This window comes from Anguilla rostrata, chromosome 12 (genome assembly GCF_018555375.3).
Source record: "Anguilla rostrata isolate EN2019 chromosome 12, ASM1855537v3, whole genome shotgun sequence".
Taxonomy (NCBI): domain Eukaryota; kingdom Metazoa; phylum Chordata; class Actinopteri; order Anguilliformes; family Anguillidae; genus Anguilla; species Anguilla rostrata.
The window spans coordinates 28,179,853-28,200,309 of NC_057944.1; the positions used below are offsets into that span (position 1 = coordinate 28,179,853).

A 20,457-nucleotide genomic window follows, 5' to 3' on the forward strand; every position below is an offset into this window, starting at 1 on the left:
TGGTAGGGGGAAGCGGGGTCTTCCTGTTGACTCGTTTCCTGTTGACTCTTATTCTACTGAATATCCTGTTGTCTGTGCGATGTTTCCATCTGCCCCAGTCTAGACGCACGCTTAATGCGCCAGCATCTCCTGACCGGCCTGCCATTTGATGCAATCACTAATCACCTATTTAAGGAGCCCGTCCACCATTAGCCTAAGGGTCTTTTGGCAGTTCTTCAATCAGCTCCTAATAACTTAATACGTTTGTCCCATGTTGGTGATTTGTGTTTTTTTGTTGCAAATATATCCCTTTGCCCAAAAGATAAAAATCAGCTTAAGTACTTGTGCTTAATTACATTAATTTTGTGGATTACAGAGTGACTTACAGTGAAACTGAATGTGCATTCACAAGAGTTCTGCGGACAACAGTACTGAACCTGGCTACCAACATTCCCAGACTAGCAAGTGTATGTCTTACATAAAAGCAACATATGTAAGCTACACTGTGCCAAGCTAGAACCATAATACAATACATTGGTTCATACAGCTAAAATCCATATAAAGGCATGACGCACCAGTTCTAAAGCAATTAAATAAGACAAGAGCAAGACTGTAATGACTTGACTATAAATAATTGCTGTGTTTGTGTCTGAGAAAAAGTAAATAAATGGTCAACTGGGATGCTTTTTAAATCAATTAGTGGACTGATATGCAGACCATTAATTGAACAATAATGTCACAAGGTTTGCCAGCATAAGTTATTGTTGTTAAGTTACAATAAACAACACTGCAGTTTGAAATTCCCTTTTGAAGTTCATTGCTGTTGGATAGCATGCCTTCAGATAAGAGGTGGAATGACTCACAAGTTAGCAGCTATGTCATATCAGTGTAATTGGTCATAATGGGGCACTGCAGGGGATTTATTTTTGTCAACAACGGTGGCTGGTTTTTCCCGCAATGTCTGACAAGATAGTGAAATGGGCTATGGCACATGTACTGTTACGCCAGGGGCAGGGCATGTAATGCTTTCAATGCAGTTGATCATGATTTTTGTCTGATTGACAGATTTAATGAGAACACATTAATACACCTTCATCTCAGGAACAAGTATGCTAGTGGTCTATTTCAGTGGCTCACAAATTTTTTGTTGTTGTTCTAAAAGTACCAGAAATAACCTGGTTTCAGAGGTTGTGGGAAACAGTGAAGTCGATTTGAATGTTTAGCCTTAAGAATAGACTATTACAACCAATTATGCTGATAGGACAGCATTCCCAGTTCTCATACAGGCTCAAAGCAATCTCTTCTAGTACAACATGCAATCTGTCTGACCATCATAAATGATTTGGTACGTTATAACAGTCATGTTCAGTATTGACAATGAGGGTGGTAATGGGTGTGTCTGTTGAATCTGAAGAAAACAGAAGATACAGAAAAAAATGTTTGAAATTAGTTTGAAGCTAATTTTATGCACTGTCTTTTCTGGAGCCAAATAACAGTCATTCAGAAGGAAAAAGCATGCTGGATTTTTGTTGTGGTTGTTAGTTGACATAATCATTGACACATATTTATGTAGTGTTGCTGAGGGTACTGTATACTGCTTATCTGTTGGAAAGTAGGTGGAACCTTTTTTATTAATCAATTACTGTCCATTATTGCCAGTGCTATAAAATTGCATTCATTTTTGTAGGTATTATGCAACAATTTAGAGCCACTGGAAATATTAGTTATTCCACCTACTTTCCAATATACCCATTATATCTTTTTTCACTTGATCACAGTGATGTCTTTTTGCATTGCAACATGACACAAACAGTTACTGTAAATAGGCATTACAGACTTTATGAATGGGTAATAGTCCTTATAAAGGGTCTATGCACTGCTTATAAGTTATATAGTGAGAAGAACCATTCATTGAATGTACGGTACTGCCAGTTTTTCTGTTAACATTTCTCATTCTCAACTCGGAAATTGTAACCATGCGTGAACAAGCCTCTCCGACTGTATTAGTGTCCAGATGACTTTGCAACATGATATGGTGACTAAGAAACAGGCCTATTGACTATGGCCTCATAGCAGTGAGTGTGGAAGACACATGCTTGCAACACCCTCAGATGGACCCCATGCAGTCCATTCCAGCATGCTGTTTTACTAAGCGATTCTACTAAGCGATAAGCAAAATACAGGCCCTGACAGCCCCCCGGTCATGAAAATGATTGGCCGGAAGCCTGACAGGGACTCCACCTGGAGCTGACACTGTTTCGCAAAGCACGGTGCAAAAAATCTCAGTTCTTCATTTCAATATGTACTCCGTACCATACTCTGTATTGTACTAGTGGTTAAGATCAGGTAACCGTATATTTGATTTAAAAAATACAGGGCAGGGGCGGGCGGGTGTATTACGAACATAATGCTAGGCTATTTGTTTACATACAGTCCAGGGAAAGAACAAAACCTAACCGGGCTATTTAGGAATTAAGACATCCTGAATGGGTGGATATTTTCAGTCAAAAAAAAAAATTAAATGTACTGAAAAATAGAGGATGTCGCATCAGCCTAGTTTAGATAATAAAAATAGTGTAGTTCATCAACTGCCACTCAACACATTCCATATGGCGAGGAGGACCGTGAAAAACAGGGGGGATTGAACTGTTGCACATGCTTCTGATTCCTCTGTGAAGGAGGTCAGGACCTGGCATCACACACTGGGCCTCATGCTGCTAAAATGGCTCAGTCTTTATCTTGTTTGTTTTTTTTGTTTTCTTTTCCTATCTGTAACTTTATGCAAAGCAAAGTTACAAGCTGATCTTTACTATCATGGATGAAGTGCATGGGTAAGAAGAAATGCTCTGGCTGTGACTTCTGCAGATTAGATAGAAAAATTACTCAGATATGTATTGCTTTCTGTTTCATTGAATCAGCACTGACCCTCAGCCAAACTGCTTGGTTTGTAAATAACACCAGACAAACTAAGCCTTAGAGAGTGATACTACTGAGTTTCAAGTTCATAGGAAGACAACAAAGAACCATGAAACAACTTCATGGGGAGCACAGTCAAGAAGGGTGAAAGTATAATGGCTTCCCTCACATCCCCGAATTATCTGCCTGAGATCTTACCATAAGCAGGACAGAGGTCCCTAGCTTTTAAAACAAAGAAAGCATTCAACAGCTCTGTTCCCCTCCTCACCAAAAGAGCATGCCTTCATTTTAATGTTTAATTTAATTATTTGGTTTAGTGTAGTCTGAAATGTATGTTCATGTGTTTTAGTTCTATGTATTTGAAAGTTCTTGCTAGAATTTCCTTAATATAATTTTTCATTTCTATTTTCCAGTGATGATAATATAATTTAGGAATCTCTAAATGCAATTTCGAGATTTCTTAATGTATTTTTGCAAATTGTTATTTAATTTCTTGTGTGCTAGTTATTCTATTCTATTCTATTTTATTCTATTCTAATAACAGATATACACCGATCAGCCACAACATTAAGACCACCTACCTAATATTGTGTAGGTCCCCCTCGTGCCGCCAAAACAGCTCTGACCTGTCGAGGCATGGACTCCACCTCTGAAGGTGTCCTTTGGTATATTTGGATTTCTGTATATATTTGTATCTACTGTTTATTTGTATCTGATATTTTGAATCTATTGTTAATTTGTATCTGATTGTGTTACTTTGTTGTCTTTGTTGCTGCAACAGTGCAAATTACCCCCAGGGATCAATAAAGTACACTACTACTACTACTACTACTGCTTATTACATTATTGGTTTTTATTACATAAAAATTTTGAAATGGATTACATTATTGGGAGTTATTACACTATTGGTAGTTTATTACATTATTAGTTGCTACAGGGCTATAAAAAGCTAAGATATTGTTAGAGGGTGAATTATTTCCACATGATTTTAAAAACTCTTGACGGGTCAGAGCTGTTTTGGCAGCACAAGGGGGACCTACACAATATTAGGCAGGTGGTTTTAATGTTGTGGCTGATCGGTGTATATATAATAATAGATATCACAGTGTGTGTATAAAACCAAAAGCTACAGACTGAATGGAGGTTGAAATAGTTTGCTGGAACATATGGGAAATAATCCTAAAACTAAACAATTTAAACAAAAGTCAACAAAACTGGATTATTGCTCCCAGAGAAAACGTTATTTGCCACACAAATCAAAGTTTTGGCCCACGCTGTTTCTTCCTCGGGAGACAAAGTCCTGACAGAGCAGTGTGCAGGCTGTATTCCTATTGTTCACCTCTGTCGTGCAGCTACATGATTTATTTGGACGTGCGTGTTTTCTTCTTTTTTTGTTATTAATCCTGAAACTTCCTTTCGGTTTTCTGTGTGCAAACAGTTTTTGTGACAGGGTAATTACCTGAACCGTCACAGAATCAAATGACATAAAACAAAGTTTGTCTAAAATCACCAAAAGATGGAACACGAGGTCATTTCTAAACCCTGGGAGCAGTTAAGCAGTCACATGTTTGATTTTGACATTTTATGCTACCATGCTTTAAAAAACACTATACAAGTGCAGACATGCAAGATATTCTCTTACTCAAGTCACGTCCCATTGATACCTATCCATCACAGGGTGATGTGCATCACTGCTGTGATGGGTACACACTAACTACTCCCACCCACTACTGTCACAGACACTACTATACCCCCCATTACTCTCACACACTAACTACTCCCACCCACTACTGTCACAGACACTACTATACCCCCCATTACTCTCACACACTAACTACTCCCACCCACTACTGTCACAGACACTACTACCCCCATTACTCTCACACCTAACTACTCTCTGTCACACACTACACACTCCACCCACTACTGTCACAGACACTACTACACCCCCAACCCACTACTGTACACACACTAACTACTCTCCCCACTACTCTCACACTACACCCCCCCCACTACTCTCTCACACACTAACTACACCTCCCATTACTCTCACATACAAACTACTCTCCCCACTACTCTCACACTACACCCCCCACTACTCTCTCACACACTAACTATACCCCCTCCACTACTCTCACATACACAAACTACTCTCCCCCAGTACTCTGCACACACACTGTACTGAACTCCGACTGAGCTCACTTTTTTTCCTACCCTGACAGGCTATTTTCTTGTAAGTGATAGGAAATAGGAAATGATGAAATTTCCATTGTATTCCCCCCAAATTCTCCCACAATAGATGACATGCCAACACATTGTGAAATCTTTTTTCTTTTGTGTGTTATGTTGCTTCAAACATTGACCAGATTACTTATGACTTGGCCAGATCACAAATCATGTATTGCAATTCAGGGGGAATTTATTTAGTAGGTGTAAACATCCCAGGCAAAGAAACAAAGACAGTTCTCATCTTACGTCCTTAAAATCCTCACAAAGAACAGCTATGTCATCGTACTGCAGGATTTTCTTACAGAACTACAAATATATGTGAGAGCCATGACAGCACTAGCATGGTAATCAATACATTGTTTCAATGCCTGTGTGAATAACTATGGACTCAGCTTGTTCATCTCGCAACAGTTCACTGAAGCTATCCTCCATATTCATATAAGATGAAGCTAGAAGATGTGTAGAACTTTTGACAAACTTACATTTTTCCCCCATTTCTCCAGTTACCAGTTACACCGTAATTCCATTCACACCTGTAGTTATGAGCGAGGCAGCTAAAGCAACTGTCCTTCTCCAACACAATCTCCTGTAGTGAAGATTTTCCACTCCACGCTTTCCTCACTGATGACAACTAATAAACTTTATATAGCTTAGTCAACCTCTAGACTACAGAGATGCATAACAACTGCAACAGCTACTATTAATCTGAGATGAGCAACAGCTGTTCCAGCTGTAACGCATTTCTGGTCTTGTGGTTCTTTAATCAATAAATTAAACGTTTTGGTTCATTTTTTTTATTTTTTTTTACACTGCAATGAACTTGTAACCAAGTAAAAGTGTCATCCAAGATAAACTACCGTACATATAAACAGCAATTGTTTTTGTTGGAATCGCACTAAATATGTCATAGGGCATGGATAATATTAACGGTCAGAACCAGCCAGAACGTTGTGGGTTCAAAGAATGACTCAATGTCTGAGAGCACTCTGCAGATGACCACCTTTAGCACAGAAGTACATTTCGCTCAGTTTGTCACCCATAAAATCACCAGTCCAATTGAGATAAGAGTAGATTGAAAGGCATACCACCATTTCCCATCTGGACTACTGCAGCTTTGTTCTTGGTGACATAATAATAATAATAATAATAATAATAATAATAATAATAATAATATGATGATGATGATGATTATTATTATAAGAAATTGAGGACAATACATACTGCGAAACTTACAGTCTTTTCTCTCATAATGAAAGTTTATGCAAGGTGACTGGTGAATGGAACTGACTCATAGGTACTTATGTCCGTTCCAATAAAAGGGGTGATTGCCTCTGCTTAGGTTTCCTTTTTACATTACATTACATTACAGGCATTTAGCAGACGCTCTTATCCAGAGCGACTTACACAACTTTTTTACATAGCACTTTACATTGTATCCATGTATACAGCTGGATATATACTGAAGCAATGCAGGTTAAGTACCTTGCTCAAGGGTACAACAGCAGTGTCCTTACCCGGGAATCGAACCTGCGACCTTTCGGTTACAAGCCCAGTTCCTTACCCACTGTGCCACACTCCCGTCCTTTTGCTGTTCTCGACTGTTAGCACGCCCTCCCACTTCTGCTGGTTATCTTTATGATTGTTGTTTCTGCAGAGATCAGCTTTTCAGTCTAAGTCAAACATAGACAGAGACACTTCTGAATCATTGCACCTAACATGCAACGTGGTATTCAGGACACTGGACTCTGAATCTACTGGTCATGAGATTGAGTCCTTGAATATACTCTGCATTTGTTACCTTGAGCAAGGTTCATTACTTGAATTACTCTTATAAATGTTCAGCTGTATGAATGAGTTAAATATTTGTACACATTGAAACTACCCCACTGGGTCATCTATTTATGTATCACCATATACATGTATTTGAAGTTTAAATTGTAAAAATTAAAAAAGCAAAAAAAAAAGAAAAGATTTGAGTATTGAGATTGAGTCTGCCTTGTGCGTGCAAAGTCTCTTGTTCACTTGCCAGTTTGGCCTTCTGTTCAGCATTCCTGTAAGCTTACCAGTAAACCCGCCTCTCAACCCCCAGCGAAGCACCTGATCTTATCAACCGGAGTGATGTTGCAGGTCAGCTGCTTTCACTTTCACACTCGTTGTTTTCTTTAGTCCTGTTCAGAAAATGTCCCTTTGCCTTTTTCGGAACAATGGCAGGGAAGTACGACCGGGAAGTCAGAAGCCCAAAGAAGCCTTTTAATCAGAACTGCCCATCCCTGCTGTTCCTGAAGATCTACTATCCTGTAGGTTTTCACTCCAACCCTAGCATTCAACAGCTGCAGACCTCATTGAGCTGCTAACTAGTAGAATCAGGTGTGCCAAATTTGCATTTAAATAAAAACTTACGGGATGGTAGATCTGCAGGAACAGGGTTGGGCAGCCCTGGTTTTGATGAAGTACTAGAATGTTTGTGCAGGAAGGTGAGAAAACTGGGCATTAACTGATTAACTTTATTTAACTCGAGGGGATTTATATCTAAATAGGTGTTCACGCTTTGGGAAATTATGTAAACATTTTAAGGAGGACTGAGCCAGCTGTGAGATAGGTGGAATAAATGACTATACATTTCACGGTCCAGTGGCTGTCGATTCAAGTCTGGGCTATGCCTGTGGCCTGCCCAGGGCTGTGACTGGACGGCTGCTAGGACGTTAGAAGCTCATAGGAAGTGAGATTGTGTGACTGCTGTGGTGGCTTATGGGTATACTAGGCCAAAGGCATCCTGTGGATGCTGGTCCTCTGAATGTCAGGCATTGGCTCATGATCAAAGCTTGTCTCTGACCCCTCTGCATCTCTAGGGTGGGGCTATTTGCCCAGCTGAAACAAAGAGTCATAAAGACCAATGAGTACACCTATGCATTTACACACCCCAAAGCTCCAACACTGATCCTTATTCAATATGTGAAGGGTTGAGCACCCCATGCTAAATGGTTGACTTTCTGTGAACAGAGATCCACTCCTAACAATAGCCACCGCAAGGACACAAAAAGGCTGGATTCACATTGTCACATGATGATCTGAATGACAATGACTGAGACTGTTTTACAAGACAGCAGTGGCTGTTCTTTGAAGAATTGTCTGTAGTAGTTCTCTTTTCGTCACGTAATACATATCTTAAATTTGAGTTTGGATACAAGCATCATGGGAAAAAACTCTTGGAAGAAACCCCAGAATATTTTTTGCATGCACCAAGTCAGTTCCCTTCATGGCATTGAATATCTGTATGTGCTTCATTAATGGTTTAATGACTTAACCTGGTTTTATTTTCACCTAAAATCTCCCTGGGGCCCTTATAATCAAGATTTTGGCTTTAATAGCTTAGTTATGACCACTCCAGTCTGTGAGGTGAAATTACACACCAAATTGACTTAACAAGAGTGAAACATATCCTCTCACTTTGTCAACATTAATGAATGTAAGAGCCCAGTAAACAGTTTTATTCAGAACACACAGAAGGACTAATCCAAGCAGATCACTATTTTCTTGCCAGTGCCAAAATGCCTCCACATCTGCTTTTTATATGTCAACATTCCTAAACCACGTGGAATAAATAAAAATACATTTAAAAAAACAATTTACTGAAGTACTCAAGAACTTGAAGCTGCAATCAATGAGGACCTGAGATTAATGGACTCCATCTGGCCACCGCTGTAGTGACGCACTGGTTGTTATTATGCATGTATTTCTTTAGACATTTGGGAACACGGCACTCAAACATGGTTTGGTTTCCCAGAAGTAGGCGGGGGTGTGTATTTGTGCATTTCATTGTCTGCCCTCTGTCTGTCTCTTATCTGGGTTAATTTATCAGTTGCTGCTGCCAAGGCCCAAGAGGACTGACAGAAGAAAATCACAGTGTCACTGTTTGTATGGGGTTAATAACCACCCCATCCCTCCCCATTGATGTTAAACAATAGTATTTTGTCTTCAATCTTACTAACGTATATTATTTGATCCCCATGAGAAATTATTTATGGGCTAAGCATTAATTCTGTCCATCCTTCTAGCTACAACCCCAGCAGTGCCAAGACGTCTCTGCAGAAGGTCAGGACTAAATACAAGAACATAATTCAAAATGGTGAAGGGTTCAAAAGCATCATTGTCCACTTCACGATAAAATGTGAAACCTTGCCATGACAAACTCCATCAAACTTGATAGACTAAAGTAGCCTGAATCACTTCACAAAAGTCATTTGAGGTTCTGCTGGTTGCACTAAAAGCAGCTATAGTGATATAGAGATAACATCATTTATGCCAGGTTTTCCTTCTCAGGGCGACTTTGACCCTGTGGCCTAAAGGAAGTACGTTCAAAGATTCTGTACAGTGGATGAGTCTTTGAATGTACGACCCAGTGAGGACGATTTAGGTAACTAGTTGTGATGCAACACAAATGCCTTTGCTTTCTGGTTTAACAATAGCTTTTACATGTTTCAACATTATGCACAACATACATTTTAGAACTGATATTGTTTGAAGCCAACAGGAAAAAAGCTGAGGGGAGGACAACCGGAATCTGGAATAAATCACAGAATACACCCTCTCCAGATTAGACCCTCCCCAGTTAGCCTAAGCTGCTTGTCTTTGGACTGCGGGAGGCGACCAGAGTACCCATGCAGGCACAGGGAGAACATACGGACCGCGCACAGGGAGGGCCCGGTCAGGTTTTGAAGCCAGGACCTTTTTTCTGTGAGACGACAGTGCTATCCACGGCATGTCCACTGCATCGCTATGCTGCCCCACACGTAAGTTAGCGCGGCCAAATACAGTGCGCACCTATATAGTTAAATCTGTTTTCCTGCGGTGGAACAGCCACACTCATGATGCAGACGCAGCTGTTGGCTTACTTCATTCGTTTTCCAGATTACTTTACCAAGTTCAATGCTTAAAATGAGGTATTTAAAAAATTAATGCCAAATCATTGTGTGTGTGTGTGTTATTTGTGGGAAGGAAGAAGGCACCAATGTAACAGATCTCAGCCATACCGCATCTTCTTTACTGGGAATTGATTTTGAAATGAAAAATGATTGCAGGGGAGTGTTAGCTTTCTTGTACTTAAATCGACCAATAAAAGCTGAGCGTTTGACATGTCCCGCCCCCAAGCAAACATAAATAAATATCCATATTGGAATTCCTGAACATACCACAAAAACTGGTTCAGTCACAATATTGTTCAACCGTCTGGTTTGCCAGTTACATTTAATAGCATGAGACTGAAAGAGAACTACGGCACAGAGCAACAGGAAACGCCTGCGGGTGTCCTATTTGCATATGTTAGGACATTTGTTTGTTATATTACATACTTCTTGTACACTGTAGGTGCCAATTGAAAAAAAAATAATAATAAATGAAATTGCTGTTATTTTAACGTTGGCTTATTTTTGATTGAATAAATAAGGTAAAATCAGTTACGTGTCATTTGTCACATTATCACATGAGGGTAGATTTATCTGCTGTTAGGACTTGGTGAGGACTAGGTGAGAGTTAGTGAGTGTTAAGCATGTTAAGCACTAATATGATTCTTATATATTTAATTATGTAGCCTCTTGTGACGTACTATAATCAAAGGTTCTTCCACGGACAAGTCACAGACTTTATCTTGCCACAAACAGTGATGACTAATATTAGCCAGATCGTAATTTGGAAATACAAACGGCAAACATTGGCTGTTATTGCACATAATCTAGAAAATGTCTGGATTCTTATCTACTGTAGTGCTATTGTACTGTTAGCCTGCTGTTAAATATTCGGTTGAAATCTGTCTGTGAACTGAGAAATGTATTTTAGGAATCAACCTAGGACAAACTTAAATGTGTTGAGCAAGCTGTTTGAAAACATTGGGGGTGTTGACAGATTTAAGGATATTGATAGAAACCTGGAATCCTGAGGGCCCAAACAGGCTCCTCTGCCAGCCAAAAGTCCCCTTCCCAGCTTGCATTTCACTGAAATCAGATAAAACTGCCAAACTGATAACTCCTCTCAGCTCTCTGAAACTCATCTGAAAAGGCCGCAACAGAATGTGAGCAGGAAGTTTGTGTTTAGTCTTGGATTAGGAAGTGGGCGGCGGGGCGGCATTGTCATTAGTTTGTTGTAAATCACAGATGTTACTGCACGTGAAAAAGAAACCGGGATTATCGACAAGTGTAAACAATTGGAATTTCCCCAGGTCTCAACGGTGGGACTTTTTGAAGAAGTGATGTAGAGTAACTGATATGCAGGTATTTAATGGTGAAACTTTCCAACTAACCCTTTAAACGTAGTTGGTTTCATGAGTGCACAAATACAGTTTGCTGATATGTCACTCGTTTTCACTTTGGCCACAGGTGGCCATTCTTCAGAATGGTGAATAGAATGTGTTACAACATAGGCTACAAATGAAAATGAATTTTTACTAGCTTCACGATGCAAACTTCACCACCCAATCATAGAACATATATGGGCAAATTCTGTTTTTTACAGGCTTTAATGAAAAGACATGCCACTTTCTATTCAAAATGTATGACATTATTAGAAAGGAATGGAGGCATCTGATTGCTTTAGCTTGAACTGATCCAGAATATATACTATGCTATAATTGTGATGGGTTTTCACTCTGAAGTACAGTAAATTACTTCCCTTCTGTACACATCTAAGACCTAAATGTGTATGTGAAATTGCATTTGAAACACTCAATTTTGTTTTAAATAGTGTGGAAATACAGTTCTCTTTGAGCATAAGTGTATGGCAACTTTTCAGAAATGAACAAATTTTCTTTTTCAAAACTTTTTTTAAATTTCATATAGACTCCTTTCATGATATTAAACTACTGTATTGTTTGCCAAGTCTGTACACAATAATTCTAATAACAAGGGTTTTTTTTGTTTTAACCCTAGTCATTCATCACAAGAACCAAGAATAGCCATTTTTGGGGGGAATAATAACAGTAAATACAACAATAAATCAAAGTTTCAGTTATTTAACATACAGGAATAACTCCTGTGATTTTCTCTGGGTCTGGCAGCTTTCATTCAGACCTGCAGAGCTGCAGTGATGTTTGGGCCCACTCTGTGAGACCACAACCAGAGCCCCTCTGGAGCAGGCCCTTGTGTGGTGAAGTGTTACCGCGGCGATAGAGTTCCAGCAATTTGTGCAATTAAGGTCCTGTGGAAATCTTGTCAGTCTCTAATGAGTCACCCCCTTCCATTCAGAAAGGAGTAATTACGAGCTGGGTGCACTCCAAGAAACTTTCTCTCTACCATCTGTCAGCAGGGCAAGGAGCACATTGTTCACCCCCTCTGACTGTGTTCTCTTCTCGTCACTTTTAACGTCTCCCAAATTCTTGTCTGACACCTCCTCTTGTTTCAGGAGGGGTATCGATCTGCTCCATACCCAGACCCTGTGCCTGAACCACTGGCGGCTGTCCTTTTTTTATCTTCCTCTTTTCTTTTCATTCCTTGTTGCCAGTTGGGGCCAGCCCGGGTTCCTTGAAAGGGAGGAGAAGAATAAAGCACAACCCATTTCCCAAGCTGCTTTGCTGTTTCCCCCTTTCCTCCTCCTCAGTCCCTGGTTCCTTTTCCCCACTGGTGCCTGAAAGACTGACATTGAGTGGGAACTCACAGATCCTGAAAGACTGACGGTGAGCGGGAACTCACAGATCCTGAAAGACTGAAGGTGAGCGGGAACTCACAGGTGAGCATTGCTGCAGGGCGTGTTCTGATCAAAGGGAACAAGCCAGCCAGGGGGAGTGACATCTCCACTTCGGATTCCTGCTGGCCAACCCCCCCGTCCCTCCCCCACCCCTGCACCTCAAGTGGCCCACTTTGTCTAATCTAATCTATATTTAATTTACAGTACATGCATTTACCTGCCGCTCTTATCCAGAGCACCTTGCAATGAGTGCAAACAATGGAAAGGCCTAGCTTCGTCAACCAGCTACATGTCAAAGAGTGATTGATGAGTCGGGATCTCTGGTGCAATCTGTAGGCACTGGCTGTGTGTCGGCTGTGTGGTTTTGGCAGTCGTGCCGCAGTTTTGGCACCCACACTCCATCCAGGGGAGCCCTGGTGAGTTTGGGCAGGAGAGCCGTGGGGCAGGGGCCTGGCTGGTGTCCAGGAGACCCGGGGTGGGGGGGGGGGGGGGCAGGATGCTCCAGGAGCGGCTGCCTGCTCTGCCAGCGCATGCTGTGCTCGCTCTGCATGGCCTCTCTCTAATTATGCCTTTAAAATAGCCCAACGCGTGAATGTACGGGAGTGATGTGCTAAAAGACTTTTCCTCTTCAATGTCCCCAATCCCCTAAGATAGATTTTCTATGTTTGCCTAGAGACTCTTGTTGCACATTAAAGTTTATTTATGTAGTATGATTTTGCTGTAACAGCATAATTAATTCAGGGTTTATAAGACCACTGTTTTGAAAAACCTGCAATAATGTTAATTACAAAACAAACTATAAAACTGTCAAAATTCCTCAAGCCACCTGAACCACACATTAGTACTTTCTCCAAAACAATTCTAAAAGCACTTTCTGAAATATGCTTTAGCCAAGAGCCCTGGGGCCTCATTTATAAAAATGTTCTTAGATTTATACTTGAACTTAGTCTTAAGATCATTTCTGACGGTGTGCTTACGTTCGATTCATAAAAGATACTGAGCATAAAAAACCTTGCTTACATAGGTTCTAAGAAGCCCATTTGTAACTTATGCACCTGTGAACTATAAATCTCAAATTAACTTAAAACTGATGGCACCTGAACGTGCCTTGCAATCAGCGATTTCCCTTTATATAATGCTAGCACAAATGAGGGTTTAGTCAGGAATAACCATGGACCAAAAGTGAAAAGCAAACTTTTTGGAAGATCATCATGCACAAAAAAAGTCATTCTGGTCTCTGAAAACTCTCTCCCTTCTGAAAGCACAGTTTTCAATGTCTTCCAATAATGCAAAAACAGCCATGGTTACTTTTTCCTAATTTGACACACTATTTATAGAACATCGCATCCTGTTTTTAATTCAAAACATTTTGCGCCTGGCAGTTAATTCCTCACACCTTTAATTGATTATTCCTATCAAATTGTTCATAAAGCTAATGCAAAGTTCACCACAGGCTTGGACGCATATGCGTCCCAAACTGCAATACCCCTATATAACCAGTAGGAAAATCACTTGCGTCAAATCTAGACTTTGCATAGAGATAAGATCATTTCCACGTCAAAATAAGGTTTTATAAATAACTACTTAGACGTGGTTTTCTGGGTAAGTCATACTTAAAATAAAAATTGATCGTAAGTCCGTTCTATAAATGAGGCCCCTGAAGTACCACAGTTGAACCCTCAAAATTCATTCTTTATTCTTTTTTCAGATACTCATTACCTGCTACCAAGGGATCAGCTACTCCTCCTGGGGTCCAACAACTTAAAACAACTCAAAGCATGCCAGACAGTAGTATCAAGCCCAAAGCAATCAGAGAAACATACAGTAAATCTTTATGTAAGTATATGTAACATAAGTGGTATATGTAAGTCAAGTAAACTGACAAAAGTTAAGGTTATTCTTTGTGTGCCTTCTCAGTAATTTTTCAATCTTGCATTACTGGGTGCTTGACTAATTACAGTTGATAAACTGTTCAATAATAGAGTGGAGATGGGGGACCAGGGAAAAGGTGAGATGCACTGGAGGGAAAACATTGAGGGATAGTTTGTCCGTAATTCAGCTCAATTCATTTTTATCGTATGACACTTTTTACAGGGAGGATGTCACAATGTCTCTGTAAAAAGACACTGAAAAACAGGCAATGAGCTAAATTAGGCAAGACAGAATTGAACCCCCAAAAATCCACCAAGCACCAAGTAAATCCATCAAAAACTACCCAGTGAGAAGAAATCTTGGGAGGAGCCCAAATATAGAGGGAGAGGGAGCCCAACCTCTGCTCACCAGCCTGAGGTCAGTATTTAAAGATAATAGTAATAGACAGCTAATGGGGAAACTAACTTAGCAAATAAACAAAATGGTTGGGCAGGTTATTGCCTGAGATATTAAATGAAAGTTTTAAAAATAGAACATCATACCAAAGAAATGTATATTAGTATGCATATCAGGGTGGGTGAGGTCATGCATCTAGGCCTCCAGGTTGCATCATGGCATGGGCTCGAACCAGGAGAGGGTTGGGGCTGGATCACTCTGTGAACTAGAAAGGGGCAGGGTAGAGAACAAAAATACAAGTTGATTAAGAACTAGATCAGGAGTGCACAACTTTGGTCCTGGAGGGCCAGTGTTCGTGCTGGTTTTTGTTCCAACCAGTTACCTCAGATTTAGTTTTCAGACAACTCTATATACCACGCTAGTTCACTCCTGTACTTCAGCACAGTAAAATCTTAAGGATACATTTCCATTCTGTAGCTGCAGCTGGTGCTTATACAAATGTCGAATCAAGATATGATTGAGCTAATTAAATAATTAAGAGCGGAAGTTGGCATGATATCGTGAAACGAATCGGCCCTTGTTGTGCACCCCTGAACTAGATAATTACAATGTTAAGTATCGCACATGTAGAGGTATGAGTTTAACGTGGAAAAGCCCCCGGGTGCTATGCTAGTGCAGCTCATCTAAATGAAAGGGGGCGTACAAACCCATGTGACTGATGCTGAACTGACAGTACTCTAAAAACAGCACAGGACAGCAAACCGGAGCTTTTTACGTTAGTAGGGAGGCAGGAATGGTGGTGGTGGAAGTGGGGCAAGTGAGGTGGAGGTATGGGGTGGGGGTGGTCTCGCTCACTGTGATTTCCTGTGCCTGTCAGAATGCGTCTGCTCTCCCCTGCACTCCAGTGGCCCGGAATGTTCTCCCTTCATTATCGGCCTGCCCCGGCCCAGCAGGGGGCCCCCTCCGAGCGCGGCTCCCTCTCCGAGTACCACGAAAAAATAAAGAGGAAGGCCTCCTGTCCCAATTAAGGTTAATTGACCCAGTTTGCGCCTCGGCACACTTTAGAATTTCGGGTGTTTCCCTGTGGGTTGGGCAGAGTGAGCTCGCTGGTGGTGCCCGGTATGTGTGGGACAGGAACAGAGGGCCTGGCACAAGTCAAATTCAGGCACCTCAGTTAGGGCAGAACTGGAAGTTTGGATTCTTCCCTCCTCCCTCCTCCTTTGTGCTGTTTGTTCCACTTTGTTCACCTCCAAACCTTCTGAAAGGTGTACATCTTTATATAGCCAGTAGGTGGTCGAAATCTTACCTCCCAAAAAACCACCATGATCTTTTCTGCTCCTTCAGCCACACTCCATTCATAACACAGTTCAAACTTCTCTCCTGCTTTAAAACTTTATTTGTTTATCTGGATGTTTAATATATATATATATATTTTTTTTTTTTTGCAAAGTGAAACCATCCTTGAAACTATATTGCCACAAACCACTAAACGGTCACATATTGCTACAAGAATTTTAAATCTGTTTTCTTCTATTGTTTCCTGTAAAGAGAGGAAGAGTTAATTGTGTGGTGCCTGTGCACTGTACGTAAGTGCAATCAGTCTATTTTTTTATACAGGATTGTTGAAACTTGAACTTTATACAGGAAAAAGAAAGACAGCTGATCTTTGGATTTGGTGGCTGCTGTTTACTGTTCTTTTATGGGCAGGGTCAAAGTACGAACTGGCAGGAAAAACTCACTCTTCTCTGCTGGCTCCGTGCCTGATACTGACTCTCAGATGGACTTTCGTTTTCACTGGTTATGAAACAAGGGACAAAACAGGGCTGTAAAAACATGTTCATTACCGCAAATGAGAAGCAAGGATATATATGGAAAGGGAGGAGCTGGGTGTTAATTTATTCAGTTACGCATCAACAGAGACATCATTTAAATGAAATCCATTTGCAGTTTCCATATGTGTCTATCTGAGACTCATCCAGTTGGGTTTGTATTTACCTGTGGAGAAAAACAAACAGATGTTTGTCAAGCTCTGCACAGATTTATTGGTTTTCAACTACTAAGTGTAACGTCACAAGCATGTTCAACGTGGTATCAGTATGCTTTCTGGGATTGTTGTGGGGCTGATTTTAAAAGGTGTGGCTTATTGGAAACACCAGTTCAGACAAAGAGAGAAGACAAAAGCAGTTGTCTAAGCAAGGGTTCAGGGGATCTGTAGAATCACAAGTTATGTAATTATGAAACAATTCAGTATAAGAAATTCTCAAACATATTTGGTGTCAGAAAAATCAGTTATACATGATATATTATTACAATTAGAATTAATGTATTTGTTGAGCATTTAAATGTGCCCATTGTACCAATAAAAATGTAAGTGCACTCCATGTGTTTCAATAAATCTTGTGTTAAATTGTCAAATCATCCTGTTTGACAGATCAAAATGTTTGATTCTGTCCAAAAAAGCATGATGTTGAATGATTCAATTTGCAAATAATTATTAATAAAAATTCAGTTTGAATGAATCTGCCATTTTGTCTACGAGCGATGTGATCCATAAAGGCAGGCTAATTTAGTACCCTGGTGTTTAGTCACCTTTGATATCTAGTCTGAGACCATTCATATTATTTACACGTCCTCTCATGGGTAGTATACCATGTCAGAATGCCAAAAGCTTGGTCAGCACTGTTAAGTTGTTAGGGGCTGCACGTTTTAACTATTTTACCCATTATAATACCAATAATAATTTTTTGCACTTATATATATCTCTTATCATGCTCAAGTGCCTTAGATTGATAAGGAGGGAAACTCACCTCAGCCACCACCAATGTGTAGCACCTACTTGGTGATGTACAACAGCCATTTTATGCCAGAACACTCAACACACATCAGCTGAGGTGGAGAGGGAGAGAACAATTTTAGCCAGTTAAACAGGGGGATGGTTAAGTGGCAGGTTGAGAGAACCAAGTTGTGATGGTAGCCAGGGCAATATATGCAAAAGTTTACAGCTGGAAGTGCAAACATTGGATTATGAAGATAGACCATAAAAAGTTTTGAATTATGTCTCCCAATGGAGGCACTTATATGTGTCTGTACATTCTCCTAATTTGGCTTTATGACCTAGGTGAACAGGGCCCTGACTGCCTGGCTAAAATGGCTGTTTTTCTTTCTTGATGTTGAGCGCATTTTGGTGGAGGCACCAGGGTCCACCTTTCCCAAGAAATTTGATGTTATTCACTGCCACTGCAGACAAATGTTGCCCCTTTTATATCTTGCCAGGGAATGGTTTGTCAGTATCGTAAAAGAGTTAGGGAACCAGGCTTGTAACCAGGCCGGTTCAGTTACCAGGTGTGGCACAGCCATTGAACCTTTTGGCAAAGAACTTGATTGGAAGTGCTTCAGAAGAAATGTGTATGTTGAACGACTCAAAAAAAAGAAAGCAAAAAGCTGTATAAATCACAATGGTAAAGAGTGTGTCCTACATGAATTGTCTTTTTTTTCAGATTTGATGAGCGTGATAAATCAGTTCCAACTGATTACAATTGTATACTCGAATTAGTATAAACACATTTACTACACATTTAAGATGGCCCTTGTACCATTGTAAGTGAGTTGTATACGTAAAAACAGTCTCAATATAATTTGTTGTATCGCTTAATCCTCCACAGAAATTACAGTGTAACTTAAACAAGTCATCTTGTCACTAGATTGAATGTGGACAGCAAACTCTCAGCAATGCTTTAAGGACATAAATGCATCAACCACTGCAATTATTTCATGGAAATAAATCTGTACATCTACATTAGCAAGAAACCTAACATTTTGACTACAAATAAACTGGAAAATTATGCAATGCATGAATAATCACAGAAAGGTGCAAACCTGGAAGGTTTATACAGTATGTTTGTCCCTGGCCAATGTGTGGAATAGCTTTCCTGGACATGTAGTGGAGGCAGAAACACTGGGGGTATTCAAGGCCTGGCTTGATACTATCTAGCTTTTAGGTAAACTAAGCATTAAGTACAGTTTAGTGGTAGGAATAGACAAGCAGTGTTGGGCTGAATGACCTGTTCTTGTCTTACGTCATGTTATGTTATGTTATGTTATGTTATGTTATGTTATGTTATGTTATGTTATGTTATGTTATGTTATGTTATGTTATGTTTGGAAAACTTGATGTTTGATGTTATCTGGAACAGCTTGATTGCAAAATGGTTGGTTTTAGCCTAAACAGCACCAGCTTTTGTATGTGTTGTTGTTCCATATTTCTGAAAGAAATCTACTCACACAGTAAACGATGCCATTAAAACTGCCTAGGACTTGCCAAGTGTTGAGAGCTTGTTAATTTGAACTGTCCTTTGGAACTTGTATATATATGACATCACGCTTAGTAAATTATTGAGTAAATTATTTCCTAAAAGACTGATAAATACACTCATAAATACTGAATATGACTAATGACAAAGGTGTGTCCAGGTAAACACAGATAAAATTCAAATTAAGTGTATATTGTAAACCCTGTTTGAGAGACACATTACTTCGATATTTGAAAAGTAATTTGGCGCCATCTTGTGACTCTTAAACATAACGAAGCAACAATATTTTTGGTGAAACAAAAGTGAAGCTTTGTTAGGCAGGCTGTAGGGAGAAAAAAAAGCAAAGATAGTGGAGTATTACAAGAATTTTTATTTTATTCCCATCTCTTGGTTTTGAAGGACCAGCCTCGCACAGCTTGAATGTAATAACTGAATATAATTTATTGCATAAAATACAACAGTTTGTAAAATTCGAGATTTAAAAATAAAATGTCCGGTTTGGAGCAAAAGGTTTTTGCTTGTTTTTTATTTTTTATTGTTTTACTGTAGAACTACTACAGTTAGGCTGCTTACATTTCGATTTAATGTTCCATTTGCTACGAGGCTGGTAAAATGAATTCAATCTTCCCTTACTTGTTTGTTCATTTTGAAAGCGACTGATCTCTTGCTGACTAGTCTTCAGTTGATGTAGAAATTGTTGGAACAAACAGGTAGCAATAGAAAATTTACACAAAAGCGAATTTACATATTCAACAATGGAACTAGACCGCTAAACTTCAGTCAATACCGATCAATTCAGTAGCTACATTTAAAAATAAAACGGTCGTTCGTAGTCTACTTTGCCCCAGTTATGGGTTTGTAACTCAAAGGTTCGATTTATCCCCTGGGGCGCTGTGATTGTAAGGCGATAGTGTACTTAATATGAATTATTTCAATAATATATCCCACGCTGTATATATACGCTGTGTGTGTGAATGCATACATTTTTGTTTGCTAAAATCTAGAAATGCATTGTAAAGATACAAAATAGCTCAAAACGTAAGAATTAATTTAAAAGAAACTAAAAAGTAATTTAAAAAAAGAA

At 39.8% G+C, this 20,457-nt stretch overlaps 1 long non-coding RNA gene across 6 annotated transcripts; it reads left to right on the forward strand.

Annotated features, from left to right (window-relative positions):
* Window positions 1-9,748: 9,748 nt before the first annotated feature.
* On the forward strand, window positions 9,749-19,384 carry LOC135236881 (uncharacterized). Of its 6 annotated transcripts, none has more exons than XR_010324691.1 (4): window positions 9,749-12,819; window positions 14,504-14,631; window positions 14,890-15,084; window positions 15,941-19,384. It is a non-coding gene; the product is annotated as an uncharacterized LOC135236881 (long non-coding RNA). The 6 variants fall into 6 exon arrangements; XR_010324692.1 differs by having other exon boundaries at window positions 9,749-11,387; window positions 12,613-12,819; window positions 14,504-15,084; XR_010324689.1 differs by having other exon boundaries at window positions 9,749-9,914; window positions 12,613-12,819; window positions 14,504-15,084.
* The last annotated feature ends 1,073 nt before the right edge of the window (window positions 19,385-20,457 follow it).